Source organism: Coenobita brevimanus, unplaced genomic scaffold (genome assembly GCF_032717465.1).
Source record: "Coenobita brevimanus isolate Jiangsu-jjx unplaced genomic scaffold, ASM3271746v2 jjx.HiC_scaffold_2859, whole genome shotgun sequence".
NCBI classification, from domain to species: Eukaryota; Metazoa; Arthropoda; class Malacostraca; order Decapoda; family Coenobitidae; genus Coenobita; species Coenobita brevimanus.
The window spans coordinates 117,474-132,500 of NW_027643828.1; positions in this window are offsets into that span (position 1 = coordinate 117,474).

A 15,027-nucleotide genomic window follows, 5' to 3' on the forward strand; every position below is an offset into this window, starting at 1 on the left:
AAGGTTACTGATGGAAATTATGTCTATATCAGGAAACCATTTACTATACTGGGTTGTAACCATATAACCAGATTTTGGCGCCTGGTGGGTTAGTGGGTAATTGTGATGTTCCAATTGGATTGAGCTGGTGAAGGTTTATATCCAAGGGGTGGTTGGGGTTGATTGCTTATGTAATGCCACTCAGGAATGAGTGAGGCTGGTCACTCTCATCTTAAATGTCGGGACCAGTTGCCTAGCCCCGGGCTCCTATGCTCCACAGGGGGCAATGTAGGATTGGATGATGGATAGATGGATGAATTATTATTAAAAACATCTTGCATTTGGTATTGCCAAGTTATTTAACTCATGTTGTCTCCAGATGATAATGTTCTTGCTGCCAACAAGCTACTTTTGTTAATCAAGGTTTGAAAGGAAAGAACTAATGTATAGTATATTTTCAGGTGCGTGAGTTGACTGAGCCATGGAAACCGCCTACAGAGAGGGAGCAGGGGGGGAGAAGAAAGCCAAATTAATACCAACCAGCTGCCACGTTAATACCAGCCAGCTGCCTGGACAGGAAACCAGAAGTTCCCTTTCTCCTACAGTCCACTATCCTCCTCATTTGGCATAGGGAGTTGAGGGAGAAGGAAGGGGAGACTGAGGATAAGGTAGGAATGGAGAGGTATATGAGAGGGGGGGATCAGTGAAATGGCAGGAGACAGGGTGACTTGGAGGCAATTTGTTTGTGGCCACCCCTTACAGGATTAAGGCGTCCTGCTATAGGTAGACAGGTAGTGTAGATTTATTCAAACCAGAGACCAGTATCTCATTTTGGTGTGTGTTAGATTTTTTGCTGAGCAGATAGATGATGATTGGATGACATTTGTATGGGGGAGTACAGGATGAGGGTTGACAGCACTTATTTAACTTGAAAAGTTGGATGGATTATTGGATGGTTTTTATGAAATGCATGTGTGTGGATAGTTATGCCTGTGTTGTGGTATCAGGATTTCAGGGCCTTGAATGATGTGTGGGGATGTGGCCTATTAGGCATGCCATTGAGACTTAGAGTAGTTCTCGTTATTCTTAAAGTAGTTATTATTATTACTATTATTACTATTTGTGGTAGGTGGGGGCGCTCACCATCCACTCACTCGATGTAGCACTGTTCTTGGGGGTCTGTCCTTTCCTCTCCTCCATCCTTCTTTCCTTCCATCCTCTTCTCTCTTTCTTTCCTCATCCTTCTGCTTACAGGTGACTTTACACCCCCTCTTCTGTCTTTCTTTCCTTCATTCTTTCCCCTTCCTTCTGCCTGTGGGTGACTCTACACTGAGTGACAAGCCAAATGGTTTCCTGTACACCAGGGAAACATTTACCGTGCTGGATGGTAATCATATAACCAAATTTTTGTGCCTGGTGACTTAGTGGGTAATTGTGATGTTCCAGTTGGATTGAGCTGGTGAAGGTTTATATCCAAGGGGTGGTTGGAGTTTATTGCTCACGTAATGCCATTCAGGGATGAGTGAGGCTGGTCATTCTCATCTTAAATGTTAGGATCAACTTGCCTTATTGGCCAGTGTAGGATTGGATGATGGATGATTTATTATTATCATCATTATTATTATTGTTATTATTATTATTATTATAACCAGTTAAAGTACCTCATCTTACATGGGGGGAAAAGTGCAGGATTTTTTTTTTTTCTTTTGGCTGTGACATCTTTTATTTTGCCAAAGGGACCTGTAGTATGGGGCCTTCTGCTGATGTCATATAGTTTATACTTGCTACCACCAGACTGTTTTATTCATATTAGGAGACAGCCCTCTCTGTGAAGAAATTAAGTCTATCTACAACCCCGTTTCCTACTACCTATTTATCTAAACTGCTATCTTTTCATATTCAGTCTTGAGTAGTAACAAAAGAGTAACACAAGAATAATGTTAGTCATTAAGAATTATGTAAATAATGCAGAACCATAGGATTGTCATGTTCTGCTGCAGTCCACAATCTTCCTTTCTGGGAATAAGGAAGTACATGAGGGACTATTACCAGGGAATTGAGCCAGACAAATGATGTAAAATGGATTTGTTCCTATTTGTTCTCGTGTACTAGTAGCTGTAGTAGTTGCAACCCCAGGCCCATCAGAATATGAATTCAGTGGATGGCAGGCTGAGTTACCCTTCTGTAGTCCACCTTTCTCCTGTTGGGGGATAGGAAGGCAATCTCCCCCCTTTCATCCTAGTAGTGCCACTCCAGCACCAATACATTAAGAGTTAACTAAGATCTGTATTGAACACCTCCACAGACAAAGAGTTAAATTATCAACAGAGCTGAGATTATCTCCTAAAAACCTGCCACATTTTCAGGGGCTGCCTGTGAAACTCGTGTTGATGTTTCCGTTGTTGCTGTTACCACTGCCGACGGGGTTAGTGATGCTGCGATGGGGTTAGTGATGCTGCGATTGATGTCGATGCTGCGATGGGCGACAATGCTACATTGGGGTTGGTGCTGCAGGCTCCTTGTAACACAGTGGCCTTTAACCTGTGGGGAATTTAACTGGTCAGAAGAGGTTACCCTAGGCCATCTGTCTTCAAATCTTATCTGCTGCTACTACTACACCTACCACTACAACTATGGCTATTACCGCCCTTCTGAAAAGTGAGTTAGAAAATTTTTGGTTTGTCCACCTTGACTTGGCAAAGATTTGTGTCATTTGCAGGCCAATCCCCAAAGCCCTGAAGCAGAGTAAGACAAGGATGGCAATACTTTGAATTTGCATCCTTTCTAAATCACTCTTAGCCAAGTTGAGATGTACAGAGTATTACAGTTGCTCCCCTACTTATGAAATTTTAATTGAGAATTCCTCACCCCATCCTTGGATGGGAAAAGGAGGCAGAGCTGTTGATAATGATAATGCCTAATGATGAGAGCTAATGATAATGCCTAATGATGATAATTAGGATTAGTGGCAGTGCCAGGCTGAGTAGGCTAAGTAGATCTTTCCACCACTAGAGTGTACAGTGCCAGTTAACTTAATCTAGGTACTCATATTACTTGCTCATTGACAACAGCGACAATGATGATGATGCTGATGATGATAGGATAGGATGCTGCAGTGCCAGGAATCAATCCCTGGCACTATGAGGCCATGAGCTTTGTAAGAATAATACCACAAGACCTAATAAAATCTCAAGCCTGAAGGATGGCGGAGTGACTACTGTTGACTGGTTAGTAAGATTGTTGAATGTGTGCTTTGAGAAAGGTATGGTGCCAATTGACTGGGCAAGTGCTTGTGTGGTCCCATTGTATAAAGGCAGGGGTGATAAGTATGAATGTACTAGCTTTAGGGTTATAAGTCTGTTGAGTGTTGTAGGTAAGGTGTATGGTAGAGTGTTAATTTTGAGAGTTAGAGAGGGTACAGAGGGAGTGATTGGTGATGAGCAGTGTGGCTTTAGGAGAGGGAGGGGATGCGTTGATGAGGTGTTTGCTGTGAGACAAGTGTGTGAAAAGTATTTAGCAAAAGGTAAGGATGTGTTTTGGGCATTTATGGATTTAGAGAAAGCGTATGATAGAATAGGATATGGAAGTTGTGTAGATTGGCTCGGGAAGAGGGAAGGGTTCCAGAGGACTGGAAATCAGGTATAATTGTTCCTCTGTACAAAGGAAAAGGGGAGAGAGAAGTATGTGGTAACCATAGGGGTATTTGCCTTCTTAGTGTGACTGGTAAAATATATGGTAGAATACTCATTGATAGGGTTAGGCATATGACAGAGGAGCTAGTTGGAGAAGAACAAGGGGGATTTAGGAAGGGAAAAGGGTGTGTAGACCAGATATTTGTTCTAAGATGTTTAGTGGAGGAGTATCTAGAGAAGGGAAGGAAAGTGTATGCTGCTTTCATGGACTTGGAGAAAGCTTATGACAGAATAGATAGGCAAGGCATGTGGAAGGTATTAAGAATATATGGAGTGGAGGGGAAATTGTTGAGTGCTGTGAAGAGTATGTATGAGGGAGCTAGGGCTACGGTGCAAAAGTAGTGGATGGTGAGCTGAGTGAGTTCTTTGATCTCAATGTGGGACTGAAACAGGGGTGTGTAATGTCTCCATGGCTGTTTAATATATATATATGGATGGGGTTGTAAAGGAGGTACAAGGTAGGGCAGTGGATGTGGGGGTGGCCCTAATGAATGAGGGTGAGATTTGGAAGCTTCCGGTGTTGCTGTTTGCTGATGATACAGTATTGTTGAGTGAAGATGAATGGGAGTTGCAAGGTTTGGTGAATGAATTTGGGACAGTGTGTAGGAGGAGGAAGCTGAAAGTTAATGTAAACAAAAGTAAAGTTATGGTGTTTGAGAGGAATGAAGTCACAGAGTGTGCAGTGAGGTTGGATGGTGAGGATATGGAGAATGTGAGTGCATTCAAGTACTTGGGTAGTGTGATGAGTAAGGATGGAACTTTGGGGGATGAAGTACGTGAAAGGGTACAGCAGGGAAGGAAGGTTGTTGGTACACTGAAAGCAGTGATGAGAAATAGGGAGGTGCGTATGGAAGTTAAGAAGTCACTGCATGATGGTATTGTGATCCCTACCCTGACGTATGGAAGCGAGGCGTGGACCTTGCAAGAGGGGAACAAGTCAAGAGTGAGAGCAGTGGAAATGAGTTACTTGAGAGGAGCATGTGGAGTGACGTGGAGGGACAGGTTGACGAATGAAGAAGTGAAGGAATGTTGTGGGGTAGATGTGGATGTGGTTGAAAAGATTAGGAGAAATACACTGAGGTGGTTTGGACATGTGGAGAGGATGGAGAATGAAAGACTGACTAAGAGGGTGTATGTAGGTGAGGTGGAGGGAGGGAGAGGGAGGGGTAGACCGAGGATGAGGTGGAGGGATGGAGTTGAGAGGTATATGAGGGAGGGGGGGGTGAGTTGGGGGGAGGGGAGTCAAATGGTGGGTGACAGAGTGACTTGGAGGCGTTTTGTCTGCGGCCACCCTTTGCGGGATTAGGGCGTCGGGCTATAGATAGATAGATAGATAGTATGATAGAATTGATAGGGAGGCTTTGTGGACTGTTTTAAGATTGTATGGACTTGATGGTAGGTTACTAAAAGGGGTGAAAAGTTTTTATGTAAATAGTAGAGCGTGTGTAAGAGTGGGAAATGCTGTGAGTGAGTGGTTTCCTGTGAGAGTGGGGCTGCGACAGGGATGTGTGATGTCGTCTTGGTTGTTTAATATTTACATGGATGATGTTGTAAGGGAGGTGAATGCAAGAGTTTTAGGTGGAGGTCTGAGTCTGATGTATGTTGATGGTGGAGAGTGGAATGTGAAGCAGCTGCTGTTTGCAGATGATACTGCACTGGTGGCTGATTCAGAGGAGAGATTGAGACAGTTGGTAGAGGAGTTTGGAAGGGTGTGTGAAAGGAGGAAATTGAAAGTAAATGGGAATAAGAGTAAAGTGATGAAGTGTACGAGATTGGTAGATGGTAGGGGGATGAATATAGTTTTGAATGGCGAGTTGCTTGAGGAGGTAGAGTGTTTTAAATATCTAGGGTCACATGTTTCTGTGGATGGAAGAATAGATGCAGAAGTGAAGTTTAGAATAAATGAAGTAGGAAAGGTGCTGGGAGGAATGAAAAAAGTGTTTAGATGTCGTTCGCTTAGAATGGATGTAAAGAGAAGGCTGTATGAGGGTGTTGTGGTACCGACTGCATTGTATGGGGCTGAAACATGGAATATGGGTGTAGCAGAGAGGAAAAGTTTGAATGTAATGGAGATGAGGTGTCTGAGGAGTATGTGTGGAGCGACGCGTATGGATCGAGTGCGGAATGATGAAGTGCGAAGGAGAACTGGAGTTGTTCGGGAGATGGCTGGTAGAGTTGAGCAGAGGGTGTTGCGATGGTTTGGGCATATGGAGAGAATGGATAATGAGCGATTGGTGAAAAAGATAACTAGATCTGATGTGAGAGGTTTGAGGCTGAGAGGAAGACCACAAATAAGATGGATGGACAGAGTGAAGAGAGCGCTAGATGCAAGAGGGACGTCTGTTGAGCAAGGAAGTGTGGCTGTGCGTGACAGAAATGGGTGGAGAGAAATTGTGAATGAATAAGTGATGACGCAGCCCTGAGGGGATATCCTCCCCCATTTGGTCTGATCAGCTATTTCATGTCAGGTGCGGGTAAGGGGATGAGTCTGTTATGATGTGGCAGGGGTAAAGCAGCTCTGCTGTCGGGCCCTGCTGCGGAAGTCACTGATTGCATTGCGCAGTTGACCCTTGTGCAGTGTGGTGCGGTGAGGATCTGTCCGTTCTCCCCTTTGGGGCTAAGATGCGAATGAACGTGTTTGAATGGATGAGTAAATGGGGAGTGTGTCGTCCTGTCTTGGCTACCTCCCTTTCCTTGGGGGAAGCAGCCTAGGTATATAGATGGATAGATAGATATCAGTGCCTGTGTGTATCAGTGCCTATTAGTGCCTGCGTGTATTAGTGTGCGTGCATGCGCTGATCAGTGCTTGTATCAGTGTTTGCGTGAATGAATATGTGCGCACTCTTTCAGCCTCTTCCATTTTGGACTGAAAGAATCGTTCCATTTCGTCCACTTCCAAACCCAGCATCCTCTCACGTTTACCTCATTCAGTTGCATGCACTCACCTCTGCATCATGTTCTCTGTCTCTGCCTCATTCTCTCTGTTTCAGTCTCTCTCTCGGTCTTTCAACCCTTCTCCTTACCTGATTTCCTCTCCTCAGTTTTCCCTGTCCTTGTAACAGATCCAATCTCTCTCTCTCTAAATCTTCCTCTGCCTGTGCCTCTGTCTCTCTGTTAGTCTCTGCTTCCGTCTGTCTCTTTCTTTGTCTGTCTCGGCAGTTCCACTTAATGTGAAGAGTTTTGAGATGTCATAAGTTGAATAAAATCTCCTGGTAGCTGCAATGATTAAATCTAGTAGACATCGTATTGAAGGGGTTCATTATAGTGTGGATACCGACAAGCAATTTTATTCATTTAGGAAGCAACCTTTCCTAATTGAAAGGGTGAGCTTTATTCTTCACTTCCCCCTCATTACTGTTAGGTCATCGGATTGAAGGTTAGATGTTATAAGGTTTTGGCCCATATTATATGTGACTCTTGAGATTTCCTAACACGTTTTCCATAGCGAATTATTTTGTACATTACACCTTGGTGTCATTCTGAAGGTTACTGATGAAAATTGTGTCTATATCAAAACAATATACGCAACATACTAACGAATCCTTAAGGTTTAATACACATAAATCCCCCCCCCCAAAAAAAAAAATAAGGGTGCTATGAAACCTATGTCGCTTGGCACTGCGTCGGGAGTGTTTGTAAAGATATTATTGACTGACTTTAGTAAGTGGTTTGTGAGAACTGGTATGTATGTTTATGCACTTGAATGTCCACACGTACTTGCTGCTTCTATCCATCTGTCTATCCATCATGCTATCTATTATGATTTGTAATTATAATATGGAGTCCTGACATATACACGCTACGTCTCCAATTCTGGCTGAAAGAATTAGAGGGTGTCAGTGACGTCTACATGTGTATTCTATTCACACGTACACACACACATGCTACTCTACATATTCTGTTCACACACATGGTACTCTGTATGTGTATTCTGTTAACACATACAAACACATACGCACACACACACTACCCTATGTCTGTCCTGGCCTGAGTGTAAGTGTAGTCTATTCATAAACCCACACACACAAACAACTACTCTGTGTGTCCTGGCCTTTGTGTGTATGCATGTGGATATCGGTCAAGTACACACGTTTGCACACACACACACACACACACACACACACACACACACACACACACACACACACACACACACACACACACACACACACACACACTACTGTCCAGGCATTTGTGTGTGCATGTGGGCATTACTCAAGTACACACAGCTTCAAGCGCACACGCACACGAACACACACACACACACAGAGATAGATAGAATTTTATTGACCACAGCTACAAATGATCATACACATTATTTTAAAGATTGGTCCAATAAAAGTACATATATAATAATACAATGAAATACTAAAAACAAATTACAACACCCTAAAGGGAATTCATAGATAACACAGCGGCACGACAGTGAAAAGCACTGACTACACCTGCCTTTGTAACTCCAAGTAAATATAATGATACAAACTCTCTCATCAGAAACAACGCCCACCCTGGATTTCATATCAACTTCAAAGAAAAATCGAAGACACAAATGCTCAAAGTATATAAAACACGTACTCCTTAACTTAAAGTAATATGAAAAGTTACCTTTATGTACCCAGGAATAACATATGCTTTATCTATTTACTTCCTTCCTTTAAACATTTATGTTTCATACTTTATAAGTATCCAAGATCTTGAAAATTATAGTACATCTTTGAACATCATCATATCTATTAGAAAATATATCTGTGATAGTTGAAAAATTATAAACGTCTCTCAAGTGTTGCGTCATAGCACATTCTTGTACCACATGAATCTCATTTTGTATCTCACCACACTCACATACCCTCTCCTCTACTGGCAGCCTTCCACGTCCCCTTCTGTTCCATCGGCCCACCTCTATTGCTAGAGAATGTACTGACACTCGGAACCGCGTAAAAGCAACGCGATAGTGTTCACTTACATAGTTATTCTCTCTGTATACTGAATGGACATTTAATTCTGGGTTTATTTCCATATATGTTTTACGTTTGGAAGACTCTGAGTTGGAAATTATGGCCTTCAGGTCCCGAAATCCTTCAGCTATATCATCCCTTTCATTATGTAATAAATTGTTAATGTATGTATGGGTCTGGTATTGATTGTTCATAACAGTATTAATGGCTAAAACTAATGGGTCATCATCCATTCCTTGCCTCTCATTCCACATCTTACGAAAAAACTTTCTTTGCTTGCATTTAACTAAGGACTGTAACTGAGGATAACCAGATTCTACATAACACAAGTCATTACACGTAGTTAACCTAACATTTAAAAGACTTTTTAAAGACCAATTATACAACCTCACAACCGGTCTCAGGTCCGCACCCAGCCAAGACTCACATCCATATAAAATAGCCGACACCAAACAAGCATCAAACACACGCTTCTTAACACAAAAAGGAATGTCATTATTTTTCCTTAAAAATGAAATGAATTTGATGACATGAGTCATTTTGGCGTCTGCGTGAGCCCTGACCGATAACGAAACTGAGCCATCAGCCGTAAATGGTGAACCAAGATACATATACTGAGTACACTGTTCTACCACCAGACCCTCTACCCGCAAATCTTCCTTATCCTCAGGCGTACCATGTATTACAAAAAATTTTGTTTTTTCTCCGTTCACTTTCATATCATACTCATCGCAATATTGCATCATCAATGACAACTTATTAATCATCCCACTGCGCGAAGTGGAGAGCAGCACAGTATCATCCATCTGCATTAAAATATGTAGCCACCTCAAGAATCCGTCATCACCACAATGATCTTTTATCAATTTAATCAAATCGTTCACGTATAATATAAAAAACAAACAAGATGTAGGGGATCCCTGACGAACTCCCAGTGTGGCAGCAAACATGGCAGTACCAATAATGCTCTCAGTAACATTATATACAGCACCAATAGCACCCAACATAACCATACCACATCCAAGACGCTTTAAAATTCTTATTAGAATATGTCTTTGTACCCGGTCATAAGCCTTACTAAAATCAACGAGTGTTACAAATAACTTTTTCTTTTTCTTTCTAGCTAAATCTGTTAGGAGGCGTAATGTCACTATGTGCTCCACACAGCCACGACCCCTTTGCGCTCCTGCTTGTTCACGATACGGCTTAAACCACATCTCCAAACGGGAGCACAACACCATATCATAGAGTTTGGAGATGCTATCTATTATACTTATGCCTCTATAATTCTTAACATCCTTTCTATTCCCTTTCTTAAAAATAGTGATCAACTTGGCCCTAGTCCAAAGTGCAGGATATTGTGCGTTAGAGAATATCACATTAAACATATTAACAGTAAGCATTATCCACTGGGCAGGCAACAGCTTAAAAATCACTGGTGCAATGCCATCTGGCCCACAAGCTTTTTCTGCTTTGAGCTTACTCATTTGTGCATTAACCTCTGCAGGGGAGATGGGGTTATCTAACACAGGTATAGTTACATTGCTATGTCGGCATTCATCAAGATTATCTATATCAATATTCATTAACTCTTCATAGTAGCCACGAAATTCTTCATCAGAGGGTCTATTGTTAGCCTGTAATTCATCATTTAAGTCTCCCTTCCAACTGATTGCCTGCCACACCCGTCTGTCATCCCTGTCCTGCATCAGCCTCTCCCAGCGGGATAAGCTACTATCACCACCACCACCACCACCACCGAGAACGCCCACAGCGCTTCGGCTAGCTCTTGCACATTCGTACAAAGCATCAGCAATATTATGAGCAAGATTATCTATATTATGTTCATCCTCGCAATTGGGAACATCAAGAAATTGTACATTATTTCGAAACATATCCAAATCTATTGTTGAAAACTTAATTGGACTGCGAGCCACCGAACTACTCTCCCTGACATTTAACAGCGATGCATGACCTCCAAGGTGACATGCACGGCGGTATAGGGAGTCTACACTAGTAACTGGGATATTTACCTCAATGCTAACGGGAGCATGATCCGATGGCAAACATTCCATATTATGCACACACAAGGATTTAATATCATCAACCAATCCACACGGTACCACACACACATCCAACTCTGACACCCAACTACCTCCTTTACGAAAAGTCAGATCACCTTTAAAATGATTAGTCGTCGCCTTTAGGTTATTTAGTACCAACATCTTGTTGTCTATGCAAATCGTAGATAGTACATAAGCATTGTCATTAGGGGCATTTATAGTGTCGTGTATAACTGGGTAGCAATACATATAGGCATCAGGAATATCACTACGGGAAGGTAACTCCTGAACATATTTACCAAATCTGGAATTAAGATCGCCCATAATTACACACCTACAATCACCATCAATAATCTTTTCTTGGATTGAGGCAAATGAATTGTAAGAAAAATACTCAGAATCATGTGGTGGAATATAACAAAACCCAAATATTACATTAGGAATACATTTAAATTTCATCCATACTTGATCCTGTATTCCGTAATCAACGCTCTCTACATAACCTGCTAAATAATTTTTTACCAACACAACTGTACCTCCCCGATGAGTTGAAACATTATTCACACACCTGAACGTCACAAATCCTGGCAAATGCACAGACAGTTGTGTTTTTGTCTCATTTAGGCTGACAACATCAAACTTTAATAACAATCTTTGCACCTCAGTCTTCTCCAGCTTGGTTCGCACAGCATTTATGTTCCAAGTTAATATGTTGATGGTTTGGGTGAGTTGTTGCTGTGGTCTTACTAAAAACACATGATGTTAAATTTGTCTATCACTTCTCCATCTCTGTATAACTGACGTTCCTTAAAGTTGATATATGTTACAGCCTACAGGTCGACACTTACTCATCCACTCTAACACGGTCATTCGCATCTTAGCCCCAAGGGGGAGAAGGAACAATTCCTCACCGCACCACACCGCACGAGGGACAATTGCGCCGTGCAATCAGTGACATCCACAGCAAGGCCCTACAGCAGAGCTGGTTTACACCTGCCACATCATAATAGACCCATCCCTTTACCCGCATCTGCCTGATCAGACAAATGTAGGAGAATATCCCCCCAAGGCTGCGTCATCATTTATTCATTCACAATTTCTCTCCATTCATTTCTATCACGCACAGCCACTCTTCCTTGCTCTACAAACATCCCTCTCACATCCAATGCTCTCTTCATATATATATATATATATATATATATATATATATATACGTAAATCGATCGACAGAAAAACACAGGCAGACAGATAAATAATATAAGCAGACGGATAAATAATAATCATGTCAGCTCTGTGCCAAACCGCCTGCAAGAAGTGATTGGAAAATGGAAATAAAGGAGGTTGGATTCGATACTGACTGAGAGAGAGAGAGAGAGAGACATGAGGGAAGGTGTTAAGAGAAAGTAACAGGGACAGAAGAAAGGAGGAGATCAGATACTGAGACAGATAGACAGACAGACCGAGTAGATGAGGAAGGGAGAGAAGAAAGGAGAAAAGCAAATGTTGAGAGGCAGAGTGTATGCTGACGCCGCTTAAAAGCTGGCTACATTTGTCTACCCGCGAATTGCAGTTATCTTTAAATGTGTTAAAATGCTTTATTTATTTTATACTAACATGCTTTATTTATTTTATAATAATTATATCAGTAAACGTATACTTTGCATTGACGTTATTATTCACCTTACAGAACATTTGAGAGAGAGAGAGAGAGAGAGAGAGAGACGGGGCGGGGGGGGGATGACGGGATGCATGGAGGGAGGGAGGGCGGGCGGGTGAGGTGAGGAGTGGTCACTTGTCCCTTGAGGCAAGGAAGGGGGTGGGGGGTACAGTTCATATGGACGAAGATTTAATGGAAAAATCGAATAGGAAAGAGAATTTCTCAGCCCAGCCCTTTTTGGACTGAAAGAATCGTTCCATTTCGTCCACTTCCAAACCCGGCATCCTCTCACATTTACCTCATTCAGTTGCATGCACTCACCTCTGCATCATGTTCTCTGTCTCTGCCTCCTTCTCTCTGTCTCAGTCTCTCTCTCGGTCTTTCTACCCTTCTCCTTACCTGATTTCCTCTCCTCAGTTTTCCCTGTCCTTGTAACTGATCCAATCTCTCTCTCTCTCTCTAAATATTCCTCTGCCCGTGCCTCTGTCTCTCTGTTAGTCTCTGCTTCCGTCTGTCTCTTTCTTTGTCTGTCTCGGCAGTTCCACTTAAGATGAAGAGTTCAGATGTCATAAGTCGAATAAAATCTCGTGGTAGTTGCAATAATTAAATCTAGTAGACATCGTATTGAAGGGGTTCATTATAGTGTGGATACCGACAAGCAATTTTATTCATTTAGGAAGCAGACTTTCCTAATTGAAAGGGTGAGCTTTAGTCTTCATTTCCCCCTCATTACTGTTAGGTCATCGGATTGAAGGTTAGATGTCATAAGGTTTTGGCCCATATTATATGTGACTTTTGAGATTTCCTAACACGTTTTCCATAGCGAATTATTTTGTACATTACACCTTGGTGTCATTCTGAAGGTTACTGATGGAAATTGGGTCTATATCAAAACAATAAACGCAACATACTAAAGAATCCTTAAGGTTTAATACACATAAATCCCTAAAAAAAAAAAAAAAGGTGCTATGAAACCTATGTCGCTTGGCACTGCGTCGGGAGTGTTTGTAAAGTTATTATTGACTGACTTTAGTAAGTGGTTTGTGAGAACTGGTATGTATGTATATGCACTTGAATGTCCACACGTACTTGCTGCTTCTATCCATCTGTCTATCTGTCTATCTTTCTATCCATCATGCTATCTATTATGATTTGTAATTATAATATGGAGTCCTGACATATACACGCTACGTCTCCAATCCTGGGTGAAAGAATTAGAGGGTGTCAGTGTGGGTAGCACACACGTCTACATGTGTATTCTATTCACACTTACACACACACATGCTACTCTACATATTCTGTTCACACACATGGTACTCTGTATGTGTATTCTGTTAACACATACAAACACATACGCACACACACACTACCCTATGTCTGTCCTGGCCTGAGTGTAAGTTTAGTCTATTCATAAACCCACACACATAAACAACTACTCTGTGTGTCCTGGCCTTTGTGTGTATGCATGTGGATATCAGTCAAGTACACACGTTTGCACACACACACACACACACACACACACACTACTGTCGAGGCATTTGTGTGTGCATGTGGGCATTACTCAAGTACACACAGCTTCAAGCGCACACACACACACACGTACACACACACACACACGTACACACACACACACGTACACACACACACACACACACGTACACACACACACACACACACACACACACACACACAAAACCACGGCCACCTCGTGCGATACTTGACTTTGGAAGGACCGACCAACAAAAGACCGCAATGCATAAACCACTTTGACAATGCAGTAAATTTAGGCGTTTCGACAGGGACCAAGACTTTTACGAGAGAGTGAAATAGGGAGAGAAAGACTGAAGCCAAGACGTAGGTCACAGAATCAGATGGGAGGAGGGGGTTGTGTTTATAACGTTTTCTGAATCTTATTTTAGGCCAGTCTCGCCTAACCTATCCATATTTGCTGGAACTGAACCTGGCCTAACCTCGAATGACCTAATTCAACCTAAAATAACCCAAACTAATCTAACTTAACCTCACCTAACCCAGTCTAACTGTATTGAATCTTACTATCTCACGTAACCTCCCCATACCTAAACTAACTAATTCTGACGCAGCCTGACCGCATCTAACCCTGCCTAATCCTACCCAGTCTCACTTAACCATACCATACCCGACCTAACGAAACCCACTCAAGCCTCAAATGACCAAATCCCAACCGAACCTAACCCAGCCTAACCCAACCCAATAGAACCCGACCCAAAATATATCAAAACCGAGCTATTCTAAAGCAATCTAACCTAATCCGTCTATATCTAGTCGATCTGAACCCAACCCAACCAAAAATTATCTAATCAGACCAAACCCTGCCCAAAGTGACCTAACCTAACTTTCGGTCGCCCATAAAATCGCTATATAAGAAATTATGCTCTCTGAAAGTCTACGGGTGTAACAGTCCAAGTTTCGCCGGTTCTGTGTACAAGTAGAAGATGGTGTGTGTGTGTGTGTCTATGTGTGTGTGTGTGTGTGTTTCTGTGTCTGTGTGTGTTTACGGTGTGTGAGTTGTGTTCTGTAAAGAAAAATTTATACTCTGTCTGTCTGTCTGTCTGTCTGTCTCTCTCTCTCTCTCTCTCTCTATGTATCTTTACTCCAGTTCAGTTCAGAAGTGGATGTGTGTGTGTGTGTGTGTGTGTGTG